This window comes from Silene latifolia, chromosome 10, assembly GCF_048544455.1.
Source record: "Silene latifolia isolate original U9 population chromosome 10, ASM4854445v1, whole genome shotgun sequence".
NCBI lineage: Eukaryota > Viridiplantae > Streptophyta > Magnoliopsida > Caryophyllales > Caryophyllaceae > Silene > Silene latifolia.
Genome location: NC_133535.1, coordinates 59,373,964 through 59,389,012, shown reverse-complemented (window position 1 = coordinate 59,389,012; position 15,049 = coordinate 59,373,964). Strand labels below are relative to the sequence as shown.

General features: G+C 41.1%; 1 non-coding gene across 1 annotated transcript; it reads left to right on the top strand.

Moving 5' to 3' along the window:
• Positions 1-12,447: 12,447 nt before the first annotated feature.
• Positions 12,448-12,553, top strand: LOC141609826 (small nucleolar RNA R71). The gene has a single exon (XR_012527735.1). It is a non-coding gene; the product is annotated as a small nucleolar RNA R71 (small nucleolar RNA).
• Positions 12,554-15,049: the final 2,496 nt, after the last annotated feature.

Sequence of the window (15,049 nt, the reverse complement as noted above, 5' to 3'; positions counted from 1 at the left end):
GTCCGCAGGTCTAAAGCTAACCAAAACATCGCCAGCATGACGTTAATATCCAAGTCCGCATCCCTATCTATGTGTCTCAGGCCTCTGGGGAAGTCAGTGAAGAGATACCGGGCGAGTAAAGAGGCTATGCCTCCACAGGAAATCGTGCCCGTCGTCTTCTGCCCGACATCGTTAAAATGTTGAGCTGTCAAATAAGCAATGTTAAGAACAAAGGGGCCAGCGCTATCAATGTCCATATAGCCCCCTAAAATAGACAACTCAACGTTGTTAGGCTCCTTTCGGCCGAAGATCATCCCACCAATGAGACGAAGAAAGTAACGGGCCGGGAGAAGATGGATGTGAGCCAACTTTCGTTGGCTAAAGGGAGTCTGTGACAAAGTGGGCCAAAGTAAAGCTAGGACCTTCCGAGGAGGGTCCTGTTGGCCGTGAGAAGACAAACCTAACCTCCTCCCAAACTCCGCTAAGGTCCAGGTGGTGGTCTGGTTAAACAAACGAAAAGAGACCCAAGGACTCTCTGGGTCAGTGTCGTAGGCACCAGCTGAAAAGGTAAAAGAGCTGAAAAACTCAAGGGTCAGTTGCTCGTAAGTCAAGGCACTCATTGTGGTCAACCCAGTCATCCCCGTCTCGTTCAAAATTTCAGCCACAGGCTCGTAAATCCCTAATTTGTCAAGTGAATTATGACACAAAAATTTAGTAGAAGCTATGTCACAGCGCATTAAAGTGTAATACCCTGTATTTTATATCGCTAATTGAGTCGAGTTAATTGTTTAGTCGTGTTGATATCGTAAGACCAAGTTACTCGTAAACTTGTTGAGACGGGTTTAACTGAACGATAGCTTACCCATTTACCAATCACGTTACCCATACCCATGACCCATTTACCATCTAACTTGATCTTTAACCTAAATTTTAACCTAGTTTTTACCCTAACCATACACGCCCCTCATCTCACACGCCTCCCTTCTTCATCAACACCAATCTCAGCCTTTCACGCATATAGAGAGAGAGAGAGTGGCCGTGGGTGTTGACGGCACAGCAGGGAAGAGCTAGAGACGTTTTTCGACAACCGTGGGTGGCCCTGGTGGCGGTAGTGGCGGCAGGAAAAAGGTAAGAGCAACCCTTCTCCTCTGTTTTCATCATTTCTGTCGGGTTTTGGGGGGGTTGTGCGTGTCTTGTTGAGGCGTTTCTGGTGGTTGTTGACGGGGTATATGGGTAGGGTGGTTAGTGACGAGTGTATTTGTGGTGGTTATGGTGGTTTTGGGTGGTGATAGTGACGGTAAAAGGCGGCAGCGACAGGGGGTGGCAAACGGGTTATGATGCGGGTTTTCAGACGGGTTTAGACGGGTAGATTTGGGGTGGCGCCACCGTGGACTTGGGGGAGGTCGAAAAGGTGGTGCCACTGTATCTGGGTGCGTGGGTTGGCGGCGAGCATGACGGTGGTGGTTTGGCAGGGGACAGGTGAGAGTTGCGGTGGTTGTAGGTGGAGAAAATGGGGCGTTTGGTGAGGCTTGGCGGTGAACCAGGCCAAAGGGCAGCAATGGTTCGACTTGCCGGCGGCAGTCGACCAGGCTGGTGGTGGTTGTTGGTGGTGGGGTCGAAGTGGGGAGCACGGCTGGTGGTTGTCACGGTGGTTCAGGCGGCGCGTGAGGGTTTGGGCGAGTGAGATGTCACGGGTTGTGATTCGGGTTTTTCGAGTTGTTTTATGTTTAATTCGGGTTTTCTTAATTCGTTTAATTCATTTAATATTTTATTTATCATATTAGTTATTAAATGCAATTCCCGAGTCTTTTAAAATATTTAAGAGACGGATTTTGAGTCGGGTTTGTTAAAAGAGAAAAGTTATTATATCGGGAAAGTTTCCATTTTAAGAAATTCTATTTTTAGTAACTTCTATTTTGGGAACGGGAATAGTTAAGTGATTGTTTATCATTTAATTATCTTTCAGAGGGAGCATTGTTGTGGAATATTACTGGACACCCGACTATTTGATTGCGGTATTGAGGTAGGGAAATACACTGGACTTCTTATCGTGTTATTGAATTGTGTTGACTTGTTTGTGTTTCATATGACCAAGTTGTGAATGTGACTTGATTCGTGGTTGTTGATTACGCTATGATATGGTTGACTGAACTGTTCGTGTTGAGTGTGTTATCACGACATTTGGTAGCTGGCATGATTTCATTCATTGTTATACATTTGTATTGCATTGTTTTCTGTTGAGCATTCATATGCATTGGAGATGGAGGATGTTGAGGTGATATGGTGTGGTGATGATGAGGTTGTGATAAGGCCCAGGTGGGTTCTGCAGGACTTGCCCTGGTGTCCTCAGCTGCGAGCTGGCAGATCGGCTACGGTCGATATATATAGTCTATCGGGGATCGGTATGGCTGGGTTGTCCGGGTTATGAGTTATGAGATATGAGTTATGAGATATGAGTTATGATATATGAGTTGAGGTGGAGATGGAGGTGACGGAGGAGCATGCATCTCATATTTTTGTTGTTTCATTGTTTTCCCTACTCAACCTAGTGGTTGACCCTGTGTATTCGTGAACACCAGTGACGACCCAAATATTGGCGAGCAGACTTGACAGGTTTAAGAGATAGGACGGGAGCTTGATGGGCGTGAGACACTGGATCAGAAGACTTAGTAGCTAGATCATTATTTAGAAGACTTTCACTTTCATTTATGTTAGTTCCTTGTAATTTGATGGAAAAGAGATTTTGTAATAGTTAAGTTAAAAGTAATTATATAATTTGCCTTGGAGTTTAATTTGTTATTCACTACCTCGGGAAACCGAGATGGTAACAGTTCGGTTTATCAGGGAATGTCTTGCTAAAGGCTCCTTCATAAACCGGGGTGTTACAAAGTGGCATCAGAGCGAACGATCCTCAGGCCTAAACCAATGAACCCAATGAACATAGGATGTGTCTAAATAAAATGAACCCCTGGGAATAAACTGTTAGGAGCTCACAGTGCGGTTAAGAAGGCGCTCTTAATACATGCTCTTTTACCCTCTCAGTTTTGAACCAGGTAACCCGAGAGAAAATTGAGTGAATAGGGTAGTTAGAAGGAAAACCTTGGATATAATCGAGTTGATGTATACCTTGAGACCCATATATTCTAACCATTCTGCAGGACAACGTTACGGTAAGTATTTTGTATGAATGACGACGTGATCATATGATGTTGTGGAAATGAGAAATAAATTTTCGTGTTCAGATTGATAATCAATGAAGTGTTGGATTGTGGTAATCGTGAGCGTGAAAATAATTGCGAATTGATGATATTTATCTGGATGGATGTGAGTGACGTGTTGATAGTGCTATTATGTCTAGTGATATGCGGTTATGTGATCCCGAAGCCATGCTAGTATAGTATTGTGATAGTAATTATAAACACTATTGACTTGCTTGTTTCTAGTCATAGCAATCGTGATTTAGATGTAAGGAGTAGGTCGAGATGCGAAGGGATTCTATAGGATAGACGTTTACGTAAGTGAAAAGTGTGAGATTTAAGTTGGGATGGGTTAGTGTACATAGTAGGTTCATAAGAGCTTGTAACATAGTAAAGAATGACCTAGTGCTGAAACACGTTTGTTTGATTTTACTCCCTAATTGATCTTGCTTTCATTTCTTTTATGTTAATTTTCTATGGACGAAAATTTTATGAGAGATAGCCTCATGAGTTAGTGTTCATTTGGCATTAGTTTCATGTTTATAGGATACACGGATTAGGAGTAATAAGTATTTTAGTGGGCTGTGGTCAGGAAGTTCCTGTGCAGTGATGTTTTGACCAACGATTTTATAAAAATCCTCATTTAATTTGTATAAATGATTTTTGCATAATTCAAACTCCATCGACTAGAGGGTTCGCATACGTTTTCAAATTGATAAGCCACGAAAATTTTTGATGTCTCTATATTAAATGGTAAGTTTTGCAAACTGACCCAAGTTTCGGACCAATTGCTGCCACATACTTGTTTGGACCAACTGAGTTGCAAAATCCTTTAAAAATTGAATTCTTGAACTTTGGACCTCATTCTTTTTATCACGAATTATTAATTCTCTGTATGTTATGAAAAGTAATATAACTCAAGTTTTCGTTTAACGGCTATTTATTCGTGATTTTTTTTTTTTTTTTTAAGTTCCAACGTGAATCATGAGCCTTATTAAGGTGACCTTATAATGTTTTATATGACGACAGTAGCACGCATGTTCAGTAGTTATGTATCTTAACAAGTGATAAAATTAAAGTTTTGTTGATAACATTGTTGGCATTATAGTATGGGTGAAATTGAATAGCTTAATTCGATTCTTAATCGAGGCTGAAATATTTTATACGAGTCCAGTTGTTTGCATAATTTACATACGTTTGGCGTGTTGTAATATCTCTGGTGTCTTCATCATATTTGCATAGTGGTCGGATATATGTAAATATCAAACTGTAATGTCATATCTTGGTAAAGTTGATGGCGTTAAATGTTAACTTGATTGTTCTAATATACTCGCATGAATAATTATAGTAACTATGTTTAAATGTTTACACATGGATGGTAGTAATGAGTATGTCTGAATGTTCACTCATGTAGGATGTCATCTGAGTTCTAAGGTCCTTTATGCGAGTCTGTTTGCCTATAGATATACTTATTGCTTTCATCGCATTAAATTATTTCAGTAGAACCTAAACCTATGACATAATAATAAATAGTGTTGTTATTCCTTATTGAATGTGTTCGTTATTATATTGTCGTAAAAGCTGAAGTGATTCTTGCAATTGTATGACTATGATATGAAGGAAACTGTTTGATATAACCCGACCTTTGGCATATCTATATACTCGAGTCGTTACTATCAATTATATTCTAATAAAGATCGTTTAAAATAGTTATGTTGGCAATTATAATGGGATAACCCTTTGATGATTCACATGATATGCATTGGTTTAAATGATAGCCGTTATAGTTACGTTTAATTGAGCCTACGAGTTGCCTAATTATTTAAGTCGTGCAAATCAGAGAAGTTGTTCAAGTTGCTAATCTTTTATCATAGCTAATGTTCTACAAAGTATATGATGGCAAATGTATATGTTTAAACTATTTATGCGATATCGTTTGTTTTGCTGAAAATGAGTTATACTAAGTTGCTGGACACAATTGAACGATATGGTTGCTAAAATGTTAACCATATGGGTGATAATGGAAGTAATGGAGTGTTGTCATGGATCATATGTTGTAACTTTTATTGGGAAATATGTTTCAGAATTTATATCAAACAAATTGACTAATTCGTGTTGTATGTCTGATGAGTCAAAAGGTTTTGATTACGTGTTATGTTTTCTATGGTTTCAAGGTGTTTAAGTAGTGCATATGTACCGCATGTTTTAATACTCCTGGTGATTTATTAGTAGTAGGGCGGAATGAATGCACATATGGTTCAATTGTTCGGAATTGGTAATAGTTTTGACTTGGGAGAGGAATTTGGTGAGGTCAATGTTAGATTGTATGCTGGTTTACGTGTATTCTTGCGGTTGATCTTTCTAAGGTTGTTGTTCTCTGGTTGACCAAAACCTGGTACTACAACAGTTACCCTGAAAACTTATTATATAACTTTCGCACACTTAAACCTCGAGAATGAATCCTTTATCTTAACACCCTTGTGTCTTAATTTGTTTAACTTTCCACTTTGTAGGATGGATCCCTACAATGTACACCCGCGAGACTGTTACATGTCACTTGATGCTGACTTTAATGAGCATTGTGAGAAACTTTGTGCTGCCATGGACAAGTATGGCCATAATGGGCACCCTGAGTACTTAACTAATACTCAGTTAAGAGCGTATACCCTTATCGATACTATCCGTGACTCTGGCATACTAAAGGACAGCAAACGCTTCTATATGAGAGAGTTGTCCACCCATTGCATGAGGCTATGCCGTGACCCCAATTTTTGCGGCGGGGCCAAGTACCCGCCCGAGCATACCTTTGACTTTATAGCAGGCGACCTGAGATACGAATTTTACGCTAATGTATCTGATGCCGAAAGTACGACTGAACCACCCATGCCGGACTTTGGGGAAGAGGTGAACCGGGAAGGGAATGACATAGAAGTCACCGAGAATCAGAGGAAGCGCGACCTAAGGACCGTTAGGTTAGGGTTAGTAACACCATGATCGGTCTATTGTGGAGCCGTGTAAACCTTTGGCTCCTTTCTTGTTGTTCTTTAGTTTGATGTTGTATTTTAAGTCAAGCATGGGCTAAGTAATAAGTGTTACTTGATGACAATCAGTTAATTAAATAATAAAACCTTGTTTTCGACTTTAATGTTCTTTGCGTAATCTCTTATCATGTGTTCTTTTCGTTACATGTTGTTGACAAAGTGATTTTGTTGCATAGGGATATGAAATTTGAAAAGAGGTTACGAGGACGTAACCATGTTTTTAGTTGGGTAGGATTGTAAAATCTTAATGTTTATGTTGCACTTGTTTATAGATTGTGGTTTTGATCAAGTTGTAGATCGTGGTTTTGATCAAGCTGATGTTTCGTTGCGTGGTACCCATACAAATGAGTTCTCTATGTTGTGTAATTAAACTGCTGCTGTTATGGTGCTCTGATAGTTTGCATGAGTTCATGAGTGGTGATAGGTTTGCATGAAGTAAGTTCCGGGATGTAACTTTCTTTTTAGGAGGGTGGAATGTAACATTTTGTTTTATGGGCCTAAGTTCATGAGTTCTTATATTAGAAAATCTTTTTTGGTAACCACGGTGATGCGTGGAGGTTTGGTAGATGAGCGAACTTCGGGACGAAGTTCATTTTAAGGGGGGAAGACTGTAATACCCCGTATTTTATATCGCTAATTGAGTCGAGTTAATTGTTTAGTCGTGTTGATATCGTAAGACCAAGTTACTCGTAAACTTGTTGAGACGGGTTTAACTGAACGATAGCTTACCCATTTACCAATCACGTTACCCATACCCATGACCCATTTACCATCTAACTTGATCTTTAACCTAAATTTTAACCTAGTTTTTACCCTAACCATACACGCCCCTCATCTCACACGCCTCCCTTCTTCATCAACACCAATCTCAGCCTTTCACGCATATAGAGAGAGAGAGAGTGGCCGTGGGTGTTGACGGCACAGCAGGGAAGAGCTAGAGGCGTTTGTCGACAACCGTGGGTGGCCCTGGTGGCGGTAGTGGCGGCAGGAAAAAGGTAAGAGCAACCCTTCTCCTCTGTTTTCATCATTTCTGTCGGGTTTTGGGGGGGTTGTGCGTGTCTTGTTGAGGCATTTCTGGTGGTTGTTGACGGGGTATATGGGTAGGGTGGTTAGTGACGAGTGTAGTGGTGGTGGTTATGGTGGTTTTGGGTGGTGATAGTGACGGTAAAAGGCGGTAGCGACAGGGGGTGGCAAACGGGTTATGATGCGGGTTTTCAGACGGGTTTAGACGGGTAGGTTTGGGGTGGCGCCACCGTGGACTTGGGGGAGGTCGAAACGGTGGTGCCACTGTGTTTGGGTGCTTGGGTTGGCGGCGAGCATGACGATGGTGGTTTGGCAGGGGACAGGTGAGAGTTGCGGTGGTTGTAGGTGGAGAAAATGGGGCGTTTGGTGAGGCTTGGCGGTGAACCAGGCCAAAGGACAGCACTGGTTCGACTCGCCGGCGGCAGTCGACCAGGCTGGTGGTGGTTGTTGGTGGTGGGGTCGAAGTGGGGAGCACGGCTGGTGGTTGTCACGGTGGTTCAGGCGGCGCGTGAGGGTTTGGGCGAGTGAGATGTCACGGGTTGTGATTCGGGTTTTTCGAGTTGTTTTATGTTTAATTCGGGTTTTCTTAATTCGTTTAATATTTTATTTATCATATTAGTTATTAATAGCAATTCCCGAGTCTTTTAAAATATTTAAGAGACGGATTTTGAGTCAGGTTTGTTAAAAGAGAAAAGTTACTATATCGGGAAAGTTTCCATTTTAAGAAATTCTATTTTTAGTAACTTCTATTTTGGGAACGGGAATAGTTAAGTGATTGTTTATCATTTAATTATCTTTCAGAGGGAGCATTGTTGTGGAATATTACTGGACACCCGACTATTTGATTGCGGTATTGAGGTAGGGAAATACATTGGACTTCTTATCGTGTTATTGAATTGTGTTGACTTGTTTATGTTTCATATGACCAAGTTGTGAACGTGACTTGATTCGTGGTTGTTGATTACGCTATGATATGGTTGACTGAACTGTTCGTGTTGAGTGTGTTATCACGACATTTGGTAGCTGGCATGATTTCATTCATTGTTATACATTTGTATTGCATTGTTTTCTGTTGAGCATTCATATGCATTGGAGATGGAGGATGTTGAGGTGATATGGTGTGGTGATGATGAGGTTGTGATAAGGCCCAGGTGGGTTCTGCAGGACTTGCCCTGGTGTCCTCAGCTGCGAGCTGGCAGATCGGCTACGGTCGATATATATAGTCTATCGGGGATCGGTATGGCTGGGTTGTCCGGGTTATGAGTTATGAGATATGAGTTATGAGATATGAGTTATGATATATGAGTTGAGGTGGAGATGGAGGTGACGGAGGAGCATGCATCTCATATTTTTGTTGTTTCATTGTTTTCCCTACTCAACCTAGTGGTTGACCCTGTGTATTCGTGAACACCTGTGACGACCCAAATATTGGCGAGCAGACTTGACAGGTTTAAGAGATAGGACGGGAGCTTGATGGGCGTGAGACACTGGATCAGAAGACTTAGTAGCTAGATCATTATTTAGAAGACTTTCACTTTCATTTATGTTAGTTCCTTGTAATTTGATGGAAAAGAGATTTTGTATTAGTTAAGTTAAAAGTAATTATATAATTTGCCTTGGAGTTTAATTTGTTATTCACTACCTCGGGAAACCGAGATGGTAACAGTTCGGTTTATCAGGGAATGTCTTGCTAAAGGTTCCTTCATAAACCGGGGTGTTACATAAAGCTTTAAAACGTTTACGATGAATAGAATTCACGAAACGTACCTCAGGAAAATTGGGAAGCGGATCGAGAGAGTTGTCAGTGCGGTATGTGACAGCAGCGCGTCCACTAGCAGGAGCTCCTCGACCCCGTCCCCGTCTTCGTCCAGCAGTAGTAGGCGGTCTAGGAACACGGCCCGTGACTAGGCTGGGTACCAAAGCTGACGAGAAAGCAACTGCAACATCGGGTGACGACGCAGCAGGGGTCGTCACCGTAGAATGGACAGTGGCTGCAGTGGTAGCAGCGGCACTAACAGTAGAGCTGGTGACGGTGGCAGCACCAGGGACCACCATCTCAGAAAGGGATGGAGTAACAGTAGAAATAGTAGAGGGCAAAGTGCTACTATCCATCCTAACAATCAAATAAGTCCCTTAATCAGAAAATTAATCCAATGACATACGATTTTCCCCAAATTATCGAAAATTTCGAAACCCTAGCCCTAATTAAGGTCGAAAACGATTAATTAAACAACAAGAATCAAAGGGGAAAGATTTACTTGATTGATTACCCACAAAAAGATGCAAAAGAAGCGAAAAAAACGCAAGAAATTAGTCGGATTGAAACCCGACTGTCGCAAACCCTAAATCCGGAATTAAAACGCAACGAGCACGAAATTGAAGGGGAACGTAGAGGGCTATTGTTTAAATTAATGCAATTAACACAATGTGGGTGATTGATTTGATAAAAGGGAAGAACAATGGAGGTTTTGGCGATTTTGGAAAGGTTTATCGCACAAAAGGAAGAAAAGAAAGTGAGAATGAAAAATAAAAGGAAGAAAAGATACTCCATGTGTGTATAATAACAACAATTACTCGATCGAGTGATTTGAAACCACTCGATCGAGGACTTCGTCCTTCATTCGGCTCGATCGAGTGAAACACCTCTCGATCGAGAACTCCTCTTTTCGGACCATTCGATCGAGGACATGAACCTGCTCGATCGAAGACTTTGTCTGGGCATTTCTCTCGATCGAGTACAAAAAGTACTCGATCGAGTTATTTTCCTTTGGCACGCGTCCCAATGCAGTAAATTTTCCCCAAACCTGCATAAAAACACAGAAAAATGCTTCCCGCAAATACTAAAATTCAAAACTACGCAGTCTAAATTCGGTCTTATGCTAAAACTAACTACGCTGTTGTCTAAAAGTCTAAACGCAATTAAAATGTCTAACGAAAATTCAAGTTATTAAGTTTTACAATGGGGTATTCCCCGCTTATCTTCCAAAACACTGTAACAACGCAAAAGAGGGCTTCTGACTGGAGGAGGTCCCTTCAGCATCGTGGACCGTCCTCTTGGATCGCCATGAGCTTGAACTTGTACTGATTGAAGAAGAATAGTTCGCGTCCACATACGCCTTCACTTTGTTCTTTCCTTTAGCACTCTTACTGGCACTGTCACTTGCGTCAATCCCATCACTTAACTTGCCTTTCATTATACCTTCACCGACAGAATCTCTAATATCCATCCTGGTTATGCATGCAACAGAAGAAACAACAGAATGCTCCTCCATATTGCTCTCAGTCTGAGGCGGAGGTGTCAATATAGCAGCACAAAACTCAGTATTATCAGCTGGAGAATCTGTTTTAGGGTCTATAGAGGGTAAGGCATTTCAAGGTTGAACTTACATAGGAGCCCTACGACCATCGGACTGATAAAAGGTCAGTTCCTCGTCACCTACCTGAAAGGTAAGGGTCTTCCCCCCGACATCAATTACCACGCGAGCAATAAATAAAAATTGTCGTCCTAAAATATTAGGAGTATAAGAATCTTCGGGTATGTCTAAGACCACAAAGTCAAAAGGAATATAGAATTTCCCGATCTTTACAGGTATATCCTCTAAGACACCTAGTGGCCGTGATAATGTACGGTCGGCCATCTGAACGGTCATGTTAGTGCAATGAAATTTAGTCAAACCTAGTCTTTTAGCGAGAGACAATGGTAAGACACTTACGCTAGCTCCTAAGTCACATAGCGCATTATCAATTAAGTGGGTCCCTATATGGCATAGAATAGAAAACCTACCCGGGTCAGATTGTTTGGTTGGTGTCTTATTCCGAATTAAGGCGGATCCTATTTCAGTCAAAGCTACCGTTTCATGATCACTAATATGCCTCTTATGCGTTAATATTTCTTTCATAAATTTCATGTAAGAGGGTACCTGGGTAAGTAGTTCGGCGAAGGGAACATTGACATGAAAGCTCTTCAAAATATCAGCAAATTTTCCGAACTGTTGTTCGGCCTTCTTGTTCTACAATCATCTCGGAAAAGGAACCGTAATAGGAATTTCTAAGGCTTTATTCCTTTCTGCCAAGGTCTCCACACGATCATCATCTTTCTTACTTGATCGATCCCTTTTTCCTCTCGATGGATCTCTTTCGCCAGCAACTTCCTTCGATCGAGCACTTTCCTCTACTCGATCGAAGTCTTCATTTCCAGCACTACTCAATCGAACAGCTATTTCACTCGATCGAGTAGTTTCCTCATCATTTCTTCTCGATCGACCACTTGAAATGAGTCGATCGAGGACTTTCTTCGAGGTCAGCATAGTTTCGTCCAATGACGACTGTTCACGCTCTTCAACAGTGATTTCTAGGTCTGATTTGTCTTCAACAGTTGGTATATTGGGTCCTTCATAAGAAACACCGCTTCTTAAATTAATCAAATTCACCGTCTCATGATGGTTCTTGTCAGGTTGAGATGGTAAATGACCCGGCTTCCTTGAAGCTTGATTAGAGGCAAGTTGAGCTATTTGAGACTCGAGTGACTTGATCGAAGCATATTTTTGTTGTTCACTCTTTTGCAATTGGACAGTCACGATTGTATCATTGACTTCAACTCAGTCATCTCACTTACACCACTGGAAGAAGCTCCCTGATTCGGCGGTGGAAAAGATGGAGGCTTTTGAAAGCCTTGTTGAGCTTTATGAGGAGGGATGTAGACTTGTTGTTGCTGCTGCGGTGGAGGGGTTGGATTCAAAACATTCTGACTAGTCCATCTAAGGTTAGGTTGAACTCCACTCTGATTGTTGTAATAGGAGCCTCCTTGCCTAAATTGTTGAAAGGCATAGATCTGCTCCTTCTCAGCTAGACAGTCAATAGCAGTGTGACCATCTTCTCCTCCACATCTCTGACATGACACGGTTTCTTGTCTAGTCAGCAAGTGAATCGTCTGTTGATCTCCAGCATTCTGCAACTCTAACTTGTCAAAACGGGCGTTCATGGCTTCTAGCCGAGCCACAACTGCATTACCAACAGAATTAACTGTTCGAATTTCTCCTCTTGGGTTCCCATATTCAGCACAATGGGTAGTCATCTCTTCAATAATTCCTCATCCCTTGTCATCATCGTTATTCTTCTGGAATCGCCCATTTGATGAAGCATCCAAAATAGCACGGTGGTCATCATATAACCTATTATAGAACTTATTGTGTAAGAACCACTGATCAAAACCATGATGAGGAAGAGACCGCACCAAATTCTTAAACCGGCATCAAGCTTCATAAAAGTTCTCATCAGATGTTTGCTTGAAACTTGTGATTTTTCCTCTCAGCTGATTAGTTCGTTGTGGAGGAAAATACCTTTTGTAAAAGGCAAGGGCCAGGGTCTCCCAGTTAGTAATATCGGCTGCCTCTCTATCAAGATCAGTGAGCCACTCTTGGGCTCCATCGGTCAAAGAGAAAGGAAATAGGACCTCCTTAATCTTGTCCTGAGTCCCTCCCTTAGTAGCGGGAATGGTAGAGCAATAGTCTGTGAAAACCTCTATATGCTTCCGCGGGTCCCCACCAGCTACACCATGATACATATTTCTTTCGACCGGGTTGATATAAGACGGCCGAATATCAAATGTATTGCCATCTTCAGTCGCGAGATTGAAACCTTTTGGGATTCAAGCAGCTGTAGGCTCCGAATGACTTGAAATATTAGGCATTTTCACAGGACTGACGGCAGAAATAGATTTATCTTATTCAAAAGACGAGTCTTCTGCAAATAAGAAATGTTCTAGCTCGGGTTCCAAAGTACTCAAGGCTTCCTTTTGAATCTTTCTAAACAGTATTTGTCTATAGCGAAAGGTCCGCTCTAGTTCAGGATCACCTGGCACTGACTCTGACCTGTTAGACCTGGGCATAAACAACATTAGAGAAAATAAATAATAACTGTCTCAAGGAATTAAAAATTCCCTGAGACAAAGGCAAATGAAAATAAAAAGAAGGCTAATTGCCTCCCTGGCAACGGCACCAAACTTTGATACCGTCGTTTTAGTATCAAAAATAAAAAAAATACCGAAGTACTACTAACAGAAATAAGCGGTAAGTAGGGTCGATCTCCACAGGGAGGCTAAAGTATCTATCTGCTAATTACATCTATCTAGTAACAAATGGGGGGTTTTAAATTGGTTGCTAAACTACTGAAGGTCTAAGGCAAGAGAAATAAAGAAAAGAGCAATAAAGCGAGAATAAGCAAGATATGTGATCAGGTAAAGAGAGATATGTCAGGATTTCGGTTCACCATGGCAGTTTACTAACTCAGTCATAAATAGTTCAGACGATCTACTGTGAGAAGGGGAAGGGAAAGGTCCTTCCGGTCCGCTATCCACCCTAGATTACAGCTAACTTAACTTCCGTCCTCATTAGGGTAGTCTACTGTTCATAGCAGGTATGTTCAATCCAATCTTCCGATCTAGGATCGAATTTAACCAAGTTAAAGGGGTTTAGAAGCGTGCACTCAACTAAACTTATTACAGTTATATTGTTATAAAACAGTACTCACAATTAATCATCTAGCCTATTCACAACATCGTCAATTCCCTACCATGACTCCCCTAATCCTAACATAAAGGGAATTAGCTACTCATGCTTTTAATGCAGTCAACAATAATAACAATAAGTTTGCTAATAAGAGACATAGTAAATGAATGATAACAAAGCATAAACTAAACTAAGAGAACAATAAATGAGAGCAAACAAATAATTAAGATTAAAGAGAAGGGAAAGATTACAAAGTTTTAATCCGGAGAGAAAAGAGGTAGAGAAAAGTTGCAGCAGTAAAAAGATCAAAGTAGAGTATGATAAAGCGTAATTAAGATCTGTATTAACCTAATGACGACTTCCTTTATATAGGAAAGCGTTTATTAACATAAAATAAACCTAACACGAAATAGAAATCCCGCGTATATAAGCTAGTCACTCGATCTAGGCATTCAATTCCTCTCGATCGAGTGATTATCCAGAAAAACCCTTCCATCGAACATATGTAGCTCTCGATCGAACACTTCCAATATCGCTCACTGCAATCGAGTACAGCAGGGACTCGATCGAACATCTTCACTGCCAAAGCTACTCGATCGATCACCAAATTCTCTCGATCGAGTGTATTCCACTGAAATAAGCAAGGAACTCGTTTGGTTAGCTTCAAATGACCTCCTTCACGCTTCCCGAGGTACGGTATTCTGCTCTAAATTTCCATCTCCTCAAAATGCATTCTAAGAGGAACGAATAAGGTACGATATCACCACTTTAAGGTCCATTCCTGCAAACGAGATAAAACGAACCAAAGTAGCCAATTCGGGGGCATTTTGCAATACAAAGCGATGAAAAAGACATAGAAATGCGTGCAATAAGAGACTAAAAGGCTATATAAATTGCACGTATCACTAGGTATTGTGTATTTTGTGCTAGTTTTACTATGTGAGATGTCTTAGTCGACATCCTAGTCATGACAAGTTGTAGACTTGTTTAGCTTTAATTGTTGTCAAATTTGTAATCCTTTTCATTATTAATTAAATAAGAGGATTGATTGCATAAAAAGAGTTGTGAACACTTGTTTCTTCCATCCATTTTGTAAAGGCAATTAGGTTTGGATTATCCTAAACATCGCATTTGGGAAATGGGATTTTTGTGGGAAGGGGGAAAGGCTTCTTTTTAGTATTTTTGTGGAAAAGGGAATGTTGTTCCCCTTTCTTTTTTGAAGTTAATATGGTGGGTGTTTTTTTATATTTGTGGGGATGATTGTATCCTTCTTGTGTAAGAAAGGACTGCCTACGTATCCACC